The 14,133-nt window shown below is 33.9% G+C and overlaps 1 protein-coding gene and 1 pseudogene across 1 annotated transcript in view; both read left to right on the top strand.

The window, feature by feature from the left end:
• The window catches only part of Atf6 (activating transcription factor 6), a 225,463-nt gene that overhangs the window by 127,721 nt on the left and 83,609 nt on the right, over nucleotides 1–14,133 (top strand). The gene's annotated exons all lie outside the window — the stretch shown is intronic.
• Nucleotides 1,801–2,532, top strand: LOC143404786 (proteasome activator complex subunit 3 pseudogene; annotated as a pseudogene).

The raw sequence follows: 14,133 nt of genomic DNA on the forward strand, positions 1-14,133 counted from the left end.
GAAAAAATAACAGCTGAATCCCCTAAAGGATTATATATTCTATTATCAGACATCTGAAGAAAATAATTCCATATAAGTGGCTGCATTGATCAGCATCATAATATAAGTAGAAAGAATCTTGCCCATTTCTCTAAAACAGCAACTAGAAATATTTACTTTTTGAAAATAGAATAACCATTTGTTAAAACATATATATTATATATGTGTGTATATATATATATATAAAATAATGGGAATATTTTTATGTTACCATGCTTTGCAGGAGTTTACAATCTTAACTGAAAGGACAGCTACATATGAAACTAATTATATTAAAGCATATTTAAAATAATCTTTTTAAAGATTTAATAATATTAGTATAAAAGTCAAGGTCATGGACTTTGTGTTGTTGCACAGAACAAAAGGAAATATGTCAGAGGAAGAAAAAGGAATATTAATCAATTGTCTGAGATTTTTAGGTCATAGAATGTGTCTTAATTCCAGAAGCTTTTAGGGAAAAGATAGTTACTTTTTATTTTGAAATAATTTCAAACTTACAGAAAAGTTATAATACTGAATTCCCATACCCCCTTTATTCAAATTCATCAGTTTTTGACATCTGCCCTCATTCTTTCTATACATACAACTTATTTTCCTGAGTCATCTTAGAATAGGTTAAATACAAAATACATCCTTTTCCTCCTCCTTCTCCCCTTTCACCTTTCCTTGCACAGCTGCTTTTTTTTTTTTTATTGTACTGGAAATAGATCCCAGGGGCACTCTACCACTGAGCTATATTCCCAGCCCCCTCTCCTTTTTATTACTTTTTATTTTGAGATGGGGTCTTGCTAAGTTGCTGAGGCCAGCCTCAAACTTGAGATCCTTCTGCCTCAGCCTCCTGAATCACTGGGATTGCATACTTTATTCTTTAATAACAGTAGTATGTATATTCTAAAAACAAAGGTGTTCATTCTGGAATCACAATATAGTTATCAAATTCAGGAAATAGGACCTTGATACTCCAATCTAGCATCTGTATTTAAATTTTGTTAATCGTCCCCGAAAAGATGAGGTTTTTGTTGTTGTTTGTTTGGTGCTGGGATTGAACCCAGGGCCTCACCCACACGCTCTACCACTGAGCTACATTCCCAGCTCTAAAAAGATGAGTTTTCTTTTAAGAAGAGTCATGTAACAATTTTTATAATTTAAACTTTAAAACTTGTGGGCAGTAAGCCATAGAAGACCTCAGAAGTTTGGTAATGATTGAAAAAGTATTTAACAGGAAAGCATGAATGCGCAGGCTCAGATTACAGTATAGATGGGACTTACCTGCCCTCATAAGAGTTTTGTTCTGGAGAGCCCATTTGGTGAAGTAGTTCCTAGGAGGCTGTGCATTCTGGATGCAGCGACGGTGCATTTTGTTGAGCTTCCATGTAAAAAGTACCCTGACTGGTCCTTACCGGGTCTTTACAATACTTAAACGATCTTCTTTGGAACTTCTGTTTGTGTTCAGGCTTCCGGCCAGCTAGGCCAAGGTAGGGAGGGCAGCTTGGGGAAGCAGATCCTGCCATATATCCCCCAGCAGCGTGGTCCCTGACGCCTTAGCAGCCAGACGTCTGAAATGTGGGTTCTCGGAGACTCTGCAGGACCTGCGACCCTGCCTCGGCTACCTAAGGCACCATCGCAGGTGTGATGGGGCGCGGGCGCCAGACTCCGGACGTCATTTCCGGTTTGGTCTGTTGGGAGTTGGTGACCGCAGCCGAGGCCAAGTCCAGCCTGCCCAGGTTGTGTCAGCCCCCATACTGGACGCCTCTGGAAGCCATGGCTTCCCCGCTGAAGCTAGAGCAAGACATGCAGGGGAAAGTAGATTCGTTCCGTGCCCGTATCGCACAGGAGGCCGAGGATCTGGTGTCCACCTTCTTCCCCCAGAAGTTGTCAGAGCTGGATAGCCGGGTCCAGGAGCTCCGGTTGCAAGACCTGTCCAGAATCCGTTCGGTGCCAGCCCCGGAGCCGCCCGCCACCCCAGACACCGCGGGGGATGGTCCCAACCGGGATCCTCTGCCTCTGCAGACCCAGTCTTCAGTCAAGGTGCCTGGTGGCGAGGGACGTCTTCTGAGGAGCAACCAGCATCTGGTGGAGCTGATTGAACGGGTAAAACCTGAGATTGAGCTGTTGAGAGAGAAATGCAACACTGTGCGAATGTGGGTGCAGCTGCTCATCCCGAAGGTGGAAGACGGCAATAACTTTGGAGTGTCTATCCAGGAAGACACCGTGGACCAGCTATGGACTGTGGAGAGCACAGCAGCCTCCTACCTACGCCGCTTCTCCACCTACTATAACACCCGGGCCAAACTGGTGTCCAAGATAGTGAAGTACCCCCAAGTGGAAGATTATCGCCGCACCGTAGCAGAGGTCGACGAAAACGAGTACTTGAGCGTACGCCAGATCCTGCTGCACGTGCGGAACCAGTATGCCACCTTGCATGATGTGATCCTCAAAAATATTGAGAAAATCAAGACCCCTAGGAGCACCAACACCGACAACCTGTACTGAAGACCTTTCTCCACCCCACTTTACTTCAGGAGTTGGCCGAGCTGTTAAGGCAGCTAGAAGGCTGGTTATTAACGACTCTACAGATGATCGAAATGACTGGAAACCTGTTACCATTTAGTTAGAATTTCATACAGCTATCCTCACACTGAATCCTCTTTTGGTATTATTTTTTATTTTCCTTTTGGGGTAGTATGGGGACAAACCATCTGGTAGAATGTGGTAAGGTTGTCCAAGGAGAAAGGACTGCCATTTTAAAAGCAGCTTTGTGGATGATTGTTGGCCAAGGTTTATTTATTATGGCATTGATGACATTGAATGGCTTCAGGGGTTCCTTATAAAGTTTAAAGGAGAGTTAAATGAAACTTTTCCTGAGCTTCTACTAAATGTTACTTTTTCAAAACTGAGAAATACTCCTTAACACCATAAATTTTTTTTTCCAAGAAGGAAGTTTAAAGAGATATGTTTAGGTCATTGTATGCCTCCAATTTAGCAGATTGAAATAAAACATGATTATATCATTTTATGATGGTCTATTGTACTTATCTGAACTTTAATTTTCAGAAGTATGGGGTTTCCCTCCTCCTCAGTTGTACTCACACCCTTGATATTTTTCCATACTGATACATAAGAATAGATTTTAGTTCTCCTAAAGAAATGAACTTCCACCTTTCTTAGAATGAAGAGAAATCTGTGAACAAGGCTTTCTTACATAACCTTTTTCTGAATGTACATTTATCTCAGAATTGCATGGTAAACCCTTCAAGTCTTAAATCACATTTACTTTTTAAAGCCCTTGTTAGAATTTCCCTCTCACATGGTATTGGTCATTCTTTCAATATAAATGTGACTGGTTCTTCTTCCATCTGCTTGCTTTGCTGTCTTGTTGAAGGGAAACCTGTTTATAGTTCTCAACAGTCACCTGTACTACTGGTATTTTTAAAGTTAAGTATTTACATATTTCATTTACAGGTAAGGTAAAGTACTGTTCTGTGAGCCATGTTATGCACCATGGAGAATTTTGGGGCTTATGATGTGATGTGATGAATTAGTCCTTTTTCCAAAAAGGTTTTGTTCAGAGTTTCATCTTTTTTGATGATAAAAGTATTTTAGTCACTTGAAATATATTCAAAACACCATTGTCTCAGTGTAATTTGAGGATATTGACCACTCAACACTACCCATGAAAATTATATAGCACAAGTTTGATAAAAGGGTGAGTATGAGTTAATTTTTGATGTCTTTTAGTTTATAGGGATGAGATTATTTCTATGCATAATTGACAGCTTCATCTCTTTTTCACATTTAACAACTAGACTGTACTCTGAATTCTCATGATATTTTTAAGACTATATATAGAGAAGGTATATCCTTAATCTTTTAATATATTTTGTAATAATATTTGCAAGCAACAATTTACTTCTCACATGAACTTTTTGTAGGAAAATTATGGAGAGTAAACTTATTTTTTTGTAAGAAATGAGAATATATTTTCCAATGAAATTTTTTTCTACATAAGACCTTGTAAAACAAGGTAACCATATAAGAATCAGAGTATAGTATCTATTATTAAATCATTTGTAATTCCACCTTTTATTTTCCTTTATAGAATGTCTTTGTAAGGATAGAACAAGATGATTTCTTGCTGTAAATGAAATTAATCTGATTTCTTGCTATAACATGACTATACTCCTTCCCCACTACCAATTTCCCCATTTAATAAGATAAATCACTTTAGAATAAGACTTTTTTCCTTTCAGAGGGTCTTCAGAAATATGTTTTGGTTACCAAGGGTGAAAAACAACATGAATCTTGATTGTGCAGACTTGACTCTAAAAGCTGCTGTAAAAATGATTTCCTACTTAGCAACAAGAATTTTTTGACGTGTAAAGCTGAGGTGTATTCTTTTGCATGTGTCTTTTAAAAATAAATATTTCGGAGTTTGAACCCATTATTGGTGGGTGGTTTTTTTGGTTATTCTAAGGGAGTAGTGACACTCATAGTTTTTCTGAGGCAATGTCATTATCTGTCCAGGAAGTATCTGATTCCTGCAATTTCATTTGCTTTTTCACTTTCTTGTCTGTGTCACCTGAAGGAATAAAAAAGGAATATATTTCTCCATGAACAAGGAGAATTAATTTGAGACACAAAATTGTTTTAATCACCATTTAAAAATTTTTATCTATAGTTATACCCAGAAAATGCACTTTATACTTTGGGCCTGTCCATACTAAAATGCATATGAATATTTGCCTATTCTAAACCATGGAGATTGAAAAAAAAAATTGTAAGCTGGCTTAGTGGAAAGTTTATTTTTAAAGTAAACTTCCCAAATATGATAACAAGGTAAAACAGGTTTATTCTTTTATATATATATATATTTTCAGATGTATTCTTAAAAAAAGACCAAAAAAAAAAAAAAGATTCCCTAATAGACATCTTGCTTGCATTTCACCTCAGCCTCCCAAGAGTTCTCTTTATTTCCCTTGTAAGGTTTATACTTGATTCAGAAAAGTGCCAGGAACTTCATCATTTGAATGGCATTTAGTTGTTCACAAGTGTGAAATGAACTATGTAAGGAGCATCTAAGTGTTGCTTCATTTTTCAACTAATAATAATCCTCTATGGTTTTAAAAGATCTGTTCTTTGCATAATAGCAATCATCTTTGTGCTGTTCTTTTTACTCTTAAACTATTAAACTCTGAGCCAGACTGAAATAAATTGTTTCTAATCCCAGGCATTCCTTTTACTAAGAAAATATGCAAGTACTTTGTAGTTAAAGATTTCTGGTATTTACATTTTTCTCCCTGCTCTAACACTGTATCAAACTAAATTGATGGTGGAATGCAAAGTCCCTACTTTGCAAAAATGAATCCCTTTGTGATTTTCCCCTTTCTCAAAAATGATTGGAAAAGCTTTTATAGTAATAAGCCTACTTTAGAACTAATGTTAAAACATGGTATCCATTATGAATCAGTTGTCTGCTATTTGAGTAGAGATTTAAAGCCTGTTTTGTCCCTTTTAATAAGACAAGTGAAAAGAGGAGGAGAAGTAATATGCATTGTATGTTTACGAAGTAGGTTTACATTGAAGAAAACTTAAGAAATGAAAAGACCTTCCATGTTCATGGATAGGCAGAATTAATGTTGTTAAAATGGCCATTCTACCAAAAGCAATATACATATTCAGTGCAATCCCCATCAAAATACCAGAGATATTCTTCATGAAATTTTTTAAAAAGTCCTAAAATTAATTTGAAAGAAAGACTGATAAGAGCCAAAGCAATTCTAAGCCAAAAAAGCAATGCTAGAAGCCATAATACCTGACATCAGATTATAATATGGAGCTATAGTAACAAAAACTGCATGGTACTGGCATAAAAACATACATAGTTCAGTGGTACAGAACAGAAGACACAGAGACAGACCCATACATCTACTACAGAACAGAAGACACAGAGACAGACCCATACATCTATCATTTGATCCTTGGCAAAGGTGCAAAAACATACATTGGAGAAAAGAGCTCTTTTAAGAAATGGTGCTGAGACAACTGGTTATTCATATGTAGAAGAATGAAACTAGACCCTTATTTCTCAGCCTGCACAAAAATCAATTCAAAATGGATCAAACACCTTGGAATTAGACCAGAAACTATGCAACTTTTAGAATAAATAATGTAGGGTCAAGAGGCTGGGGTTGTAGCTCAGTGATACAGTGCTTGCCTAGTGTGTATGAGGTGCTGGGTTCAATCCTCAGCACCACATAAAAAATAAATAAAATAAAGGCATTGTGTCCATCTACAACTAAAAATATATTTTTTAAAAATGTAGGGTCAACCTTCCAGGGCTCCTAAAGTTAATAAATGGGATGGTGTCAAATTAAAAAGCTCTGTACAACAAAGGAAACAATTTGGAATGTGAAGAGAGAACCTAAAGAACCTGAGGAAATCTTTGCTGGTTACTCTTCTGACAGAGGATTAACATCTAGAAGATATAAAGGAAGAAAAAACTTTACACCAAAAATCAAATAGCTCAGTTAATAAATGGGCAGGTGAATTAAACAGACACTTCTCAGAAGAAATACAAATGGTCAACAGATATATAAAAAAAGTTCAACATTATTAGCAATTAGAGAAATACAAATCAAAACCATACTAAGAGTCATCTTACACCAGTCATAACGGCAATCATCAAAAATACAAATAATAATAAATGCTGGAGAGGATGTGAAGAAAAAGGACCTTTTACATTGTTGGTAGGACTGTAAATTAGTATAAGCACTACTGAAATTAGTATGGAGGTTTCCTAAAAGACTAGGCATTACATCCCCATATGGCCCAGCTATACCACTCTTCCATATTTATCCTAAAGAATTAAAGTCATCATATAGTGGTACATGCATACCCATGTTTATGGCAGCACCAATCTAGTCTATCAACAGTTGAATGGATAAAGAGAATGTAATGTGTACACACACACACACACACACAAAATGGAATTTTATTCAGCCATAAAAAAATTGAAATTATATCATTTGCAGGAAAATAAGTAGAACTAGAGACCATTATATTGAGCAAAATAAGTCAAACTTAGAAGGTCAAGGGTCCCAGAGTCTTAAGTTTTCTTTCATATATGGAAGCTAGAGAGGAAAAGGAAAAGAAAGGTGGGGGTTGGGGACCTCATGAAAATCAAAGGAAGATCAGTAGAGGAAAGGGACCAGTGTGTGGGACGTAGGGTTGAAGGGGGAAGTGCTGGGGAGTGATATTGCCCAAATTATATTGTTAAATTGTGTGCATGTTCAAATACGTAACAGGTCCCATCATTATGTACAACTATAATGCACCAGTAAAAATGTGGAGAAAAATTGTTTTTAAAAATCATTTTGGGAATTAAATAATTTAAGTTTTAAATTCTCTGTAATTCATGAAAGTCACTAAAATTTGATTGGAAACTCTAAGATTAGTCAATCTGTATTTTTAAAAAATTTATTGCTATTTTATAATTTTACATAATAATGGGATTCATTAAGTGCATTATAATTATATGCAAAAGCAGAAATTATTGTGTTACATTTGTGTATGGTTTTTAGAATGTAGTGAAATACCTTTCCATGCTTGATCTTAGCCAAAAAGCTGAAAGGCAGTGGAATAACTTTCTTAAACCACATAAATGGTGTGAGAGTCACAATTTTAAAGTTGTTCTTAAGCTTTTGAGTTTTGAGTTTTAAAAATTACACAATTGTTTATAAACTTTTTGTTATAGAGACAGCACTTTTTGTAGTTTCGATGAGGTTTACATATTCCTATAGATCTCTTACCAAATGATTTGAATCATTAACAGATTACTAGGTGATCAATTTAAAATATTTGTTTTGTTTTTAATTTCAAAAGGACTGTCTCACTGCTTAGAAATTTGAAATATCAAAAAGGAGAACTCACCCATAGTATACTAGTCTAACAAAAATATTGAAATTTATGTGTTTCACTTATTTTAAAGGATGTATATATGTTGTTACATCATATCAATTTAACATGCATACTTTTGTAAAGGATAAGCATATTTTAGTTTGTTTTAATATTATAATTTTATTTGACTGATATCTTCAGATTCAGATAACAATAGATAAGTCCCCATCCATTCTGTCTTCCAAAGATTCTTAAGGTTCTGTTCCCTAATTGTGAGAATATTTGTCTGCATCAGGATTTTGTTTTGTCTTTTTTAAAATTAAGAGTGAGAAAATAGAAATAAATAAAATTAAGAGTGAGAAAAATAGAAATCAAGTGGTTGAAAGGACATGACTATAAGAATATCCAGATAGATTAGGAATTACTATGTTGTTGTTGTTGTTATTGTTGTGTGTGTGTTCACACACAAATTGAACCCAGGACATCTCATATGCAGGCAAGCACTTTACCACTGCATTTTACTTCCATCCCTATTCTACTTTTAAATTGGACCTCCATAATTGCTTTAGCAATATATCTGTGTTCGTTTTATTATTTCTTACCTACCTCCTGCTCGTCCTGAAAAAGCATTTAATCATCTGTATTAAAGATCTCCAACAAAGCAATCACATTTTCTTATACAGATCCCGTGAATTGTTCTGCTTATGTGATTTGGTATGAGTAGGAGGGAATCTGACTTCTGTCAACATTTAAACATTTATGAAAAATGCTATTGTTCATTGATATCAAGGCATTTAAAAAAAAGTGTGTGGGGGGGGGACCAAAACAAAAACAAAGGATCCGGTCAGTTAAAGAAATAGGTGCTGTTCTCTGCTCTCTGCATTCAAAAATTATGCTGTCAAGATATAGATATATTTGCCTACCTTGAACTGAAATTATCTGTGGTAAACAGAGTTTTATATAAGTTTCATTTTCTTTTCATCAACTGGTGTTTTTTCTTTGCTTTTTATACTCTGGTGAGTCTTCAAGGTCCACCATAGAATTTTATCACTGAGGCTTAGTGATCCCATTTATTCAAGTTTTCACATTTGACATTCAAATGTTTCACTAGTAAGCTGAACACAATGAATTCTCTTAAGTACCATCAGGAGAATTCTATTCCTTTCACAACCTGACCATTTATTTAGCTTTATTGTTTAATTTCATTTTTAAAAAAAGTTTTACATTGAAAATAATAACATTACAATACTTTGAAAATAATAACATTATAATAACATCTAAAAATCTGATTCAGAAGTAGACAAAGGCCAAATAAGCATTAATACTAGTTTTTGGCTTCAAATTAAAAAGTTTTCATATCACAATAACCTAAATATTTTAAAGTACTCTAGGCAGTTCTTTAGTATTCCCGGTGATTTCACTAAGTCTTTTCACCCTGCAACAGCTGCAAGTTATTCCAAACATCTGTACTGAATCCTCATTCTGTATAACTCTAGTTGAAAGCAACTCTCTTACCCCATTAACAGCCTCAATAATTCTCTATTACTTTTCTAACCAAGAGTTAGGGAGAAATAAGTTTAGTATATCAGAATGAAGAATTACAAAACTTTCTTTTTAAAACTGATTCTCTATGATCATGAGCATACTTCTTTATTTGCCCATGTGGATTTCTATATTTAAAAATTTAAGAGTTTCTTAAATACTTAAAAGTTAGTATATTAAATATTTTAAAAAGTTTTTTTAGGTTTATTAAGTCTTATTTGGTAATATAAAGACAACATTCTGGGTAAAATATTTCATAGATTTTAAACAGTACAATGAACTCAGCACTTCAGTGTTATTCCTCTACTACTTCCATATTGGTAAACATTTTTCTGTGCTGTTTTTCTGCATTTTATGCTGTGGGATGGGCACAAAATTATTGAACCCATTACTTATATATTCCACAACTTACTCAGGAACATCTATTAGGCACCCATCCAGAACTGAAGAAACTTGAGACTGTATGGTTGCTTTCTGTGAGGGATAGTATTCGTTTAACAGATAACATGAAAAGATGCCTCTTAAAAAGCCATTGTTATGAACTTTTTGAGTTGGGGATTAATATTTTTGATAAGAACCCTGTGAGTCAAACAATCTTCTGCATTTAAACTTCGAGTCATCGTATTTGGTATTATGAGAAGTTGAAAGATCAATTAATGTGGTAGGTAGAATAAAAAGTTATTTATGAATGCCATTTCTGTTTTAGAATTTAGTATTTAGTGGTGCACACCTATAATTCCAGCAACTCAGGAGGCTAGAATTGTAAGTTTGAGACCAGCCTCAGCAATTTAGCTAGGCCCTAAACAATTTAGTGAGATCCTGTCTCAAAATAAAAAAATTTAAAAAAAATGAAAGGGGTGAAATGTTTCTCGTTCAATCCCTGGTACTAAAAAAAAAAAAGAAGTGTGTTGGCAACAAATTAAGCTGGAATAGTTTAATTAAAGCAGCAAATGGTTACAGTTTATTGAAAGTATCTCCCTAGTGTTATAGTATGTGCTAATTGTTTTGATTTGTAAATACACACACATGCACATGAAGTTATGTATTAACTGAAACATGCTCATTCTGTAAAACTTGTGGGCAAAAAAACTAATTATCTTCAGTTATACAAGAAAAAAATTTAAATTTGACTTTTGAAATTGAAAATTAAAGGATGATATTGGAAGAATGAAAATTTTGATAAAAGCAGAGGCTCTGGGGTCTGTGGATGTAGCTTAGTGGTGGAGTGCACATGGCCCTGGATTCAATCTCCAGCGCTAAAAAAATAAAAAAAAAAACAGGCCATGGAAACTGTCGTAGAAAGAAACATTATATTACTCATATTTCTTTTAGTTCTTCCATTCCTACCTCAGAAATCATTTAAATTTATCCAAAAAGGTTGGAAATAAATTTGAGAGCATTAGTATTATTTTACAGTAGTGCTACATTTGACTTCTTATATTAATTTGGACATTTAAAACATATGCTTATACAAAAAGACAATTGTTATTCCTTTTTATGAATGAATACCAGAATATAGTTGTTCCTTTAATTATGTTAGTCTGTTTGAAACTTCACTAATTTCTAGATTAGCTAAATTTACTCTGAAGTTAGTATTGAACATTTTTGCTATACTTTCAGATTAATGGCTGATTTACTTTCTCAGATATGATCTTATTCTCAATAATTTCAAGAAGCAATATGACATCATTAAATTATAAAATTATACTGTTTCATTGATTAATATATCCTAATGGTATATTTGTTTGTCTTTTTTGTTCAACTATATATGAAGCTTTTTCTGTATGTGCTCTCATGCTCAGAGTTAATATTAATTGCATGTATTAACCTATGTTTGAGAATATTTTTGATGTACAGTCTTAATAACATTATGATGTGCAGTAGACATACCAGTATATCATCCATTCATATATTCTTCTGTCCTGTTAACCAACAAACATTCTCACCTATTATAAAAAGGCTTTCCTATTTGTCATACTTAGGAAATATTTCATCTACTTATATGAAGCAGTTATTAAAGCCAGTTAGTCTTGAATGGCGAAGATATATTCTTTAGTCCAGACACTTTATCTGTTGGATACTTAAGTGTGTCTTAGTTGAGCCATAAATTGGATTTATATACATATTTTAGCAATATTAATGTGGGTAGCAAACAGAAGCTGATTTTTGTGTTTAAATTTGAAATTGCTTTTGGATCATTTATAAATAAAAATCTAAGTTATACACTCACCTGAGGTTTAACAATTTAAAACTATTATTAATAAGCAATAATTTATATTATTATTCTGTATGGGAGTGATATTTATTTCCTATAAAAGTTTTATATTCTGAGAGTTGTCATAGATCACACTCTGGTTATTTTTTCTTCTTTTGTGGTACTGGGATCAAACCCAGGGTCTCGTGCATGCCAGGGTACTACTGAGCCACATCCCTAGCCCATGGTCATTCTTTATAATCTTCTGCCCACAGTTGAATGTCACATATTTAGATTATCTTTGTTAATAAAAAATATTACTCAGTAGTTCTGTTCATAAACAAAGTATATTCTGGGAGTTATGAAAATAATAGATTCAAAGATATATAAGATAGTTTCAACTGTTCCTGACTTGAAACATATAAGAATAATTTCTGATATATAAGAATATCTATCTATTCACTATTCCTATTTTGATTTCAATGTGTGACTATGTTAGAATTATTCATGTAAATCCATTTTGGGTCCTATTGATAATATCTAAATAACTCTTATGTTGATGTGAAATTACCTCAGCTCACCTTCACTTACTATCATTCTTGTATCTTGCTTTCTTATAATTTTACTTGTTCTTCATATAAATTAGAGGCTGTAAAGATTATCTATGAAATGTTTTTCCAGTATATTTAGCATCCTGATCTTTATGACTTAGAGTCACAAAAGATAGTATGCCTTTCTGACCAGAAATGCACAAGAAAGAGAGTAGAAATTTTGTGTTAAGGACAGTATGACTTGATAGATATATTTGTTAAGTTATTTTTAAATATTGATTTTCTTTTATTAGGGACAAAAAACCCCAGAAACCTAACCACATAGTGGGCAGAATACAGTACTTTTAACAATTTGATCAAGTGCCTTTTGTGAGTGAATTTTACTTTTCACTTTTAAGGTCTCAATATTATTTTTCTTGTTGACTTTAGAAACATTTATTTTGATTTGGGGATCATTGGAATATTGGAATAAAATATATTAGAATATTGACACAACTATATCCAAATCCAAGCTTGATCAGTTGTTCGGCTATCTATCTATCTGTCATCCATCCATCCATCCATCCATCTATCCATCCATCTATCTATTTAAGTGAAGGCAGGGGTTACATGATCTATGCTTTTGTTTAATATAATTTATGTCATTTCTGTCATATTTTGGTTGACTTTCTGAATGTGATTGTAGACCTTTACAGAAATCTCCTGCATGATACTGAGACCTGAAATTTGCAGGGGGTGGGAACAAAAATGATCATAAAGCCTTCAAAGACAAGAAATGCACAAATTGAGTCATGTAAGATGAAAAGGTATTTCCAGCACAGAAAAGAGGCAGTTCAGACACAGGAAACCTCACTGCAAAGTTAAAGATATACAGAAGAATGTGGTTTATCATAGAAAGGAAATAAGTTGAGTTTGTTAGAATTCAGGGAGTATTATATAGGATAAGGTTGGAGAAGTTGAGACCAGATTTTCAGTTTACTATTATTTCTATATATCATATTGATATGGTTTTTGAAAGTCACAGGTATATCAGAAGTTGGAAAATAGAAAAACTTTATAGAAATATTATACTGCTTTGGGTAGTTTAATTTTTAAAACATTTTAGAAAGCAGCCATTTGATATTTTTACTTAATTATTGTGAGTATGTTGAAACAAAGAACAGATTAGACTTAATCAACTGAATATCTTTACTTCCTTTTATTATATAGCATTTGCTTTCACTCCTTAGACACTCCCTTTTTCTTTTTTCGTGTGTGTGTGTGTGTGTGTGTGTGTGTGTGTGTGTGTGTTTCATGTTCTGGGGTTTGAACCTAAAGCCAGTTAAGCTTGGCAGGTGCCCTACTATTGAACTACATTGCCAGATCTTTTTTAAATTTTATACTGAATCAGAGTCTTGACAAATTACCCTTGTTGACCTCTAATTTGCGATTATCTTGCCTCAGCCCCCAAGCAACTGGGATTACAGCATGTGCCACTGTGTCCAGCCATTGGTGGCTTTTTCATTCTGGAATGAGTTCCAGAATATTGATAATTTAACTGCATTTTAATAATAGACAAAAATGTAAAAAATAGTGATAAAACCAGAGAAGCAAGCAGGTGGGTCATATCAATTATTCACAGCCTTAAGAGGCCATTGAGGTGATTTTAAGTTTACTCTGAGAGTGGAAGTCATTGGAGCATTTTGACTTATGTTTTAACAGGATCATTCTGGTTACTAGAATGAGAATAGTACCTACTTGCCTACTTGATATAAGCTTTTGTTCCCCTTTTTAAAGAGTTTTTCATTCCTGTTTATAATTAGCCTAATATTCCATTTAGCTATTTTATTCCATTTTTTTTTCCAGTAGAAGAACAACAAACTTTAATCTGTATTCTCAGTCACTCAACACAACACTTTACCTGTGGTCACC

The sequence above is a fragment of the Callospermophilus lateralis genome, chromosome 7 (genome assembly GCF_048772815.1).
Source record: "Callospermophilus lateralis isolate mCalLat2 chromosome 7, mCalLat2.hap1, whole genome shotgun sequence".
Lineage (NCBI taxonomy): Eukaryota > Metazoa > Chordata > Mammalia > Rodentia > Sciuridae > Callospermophilus > Callospermophilus lateralis.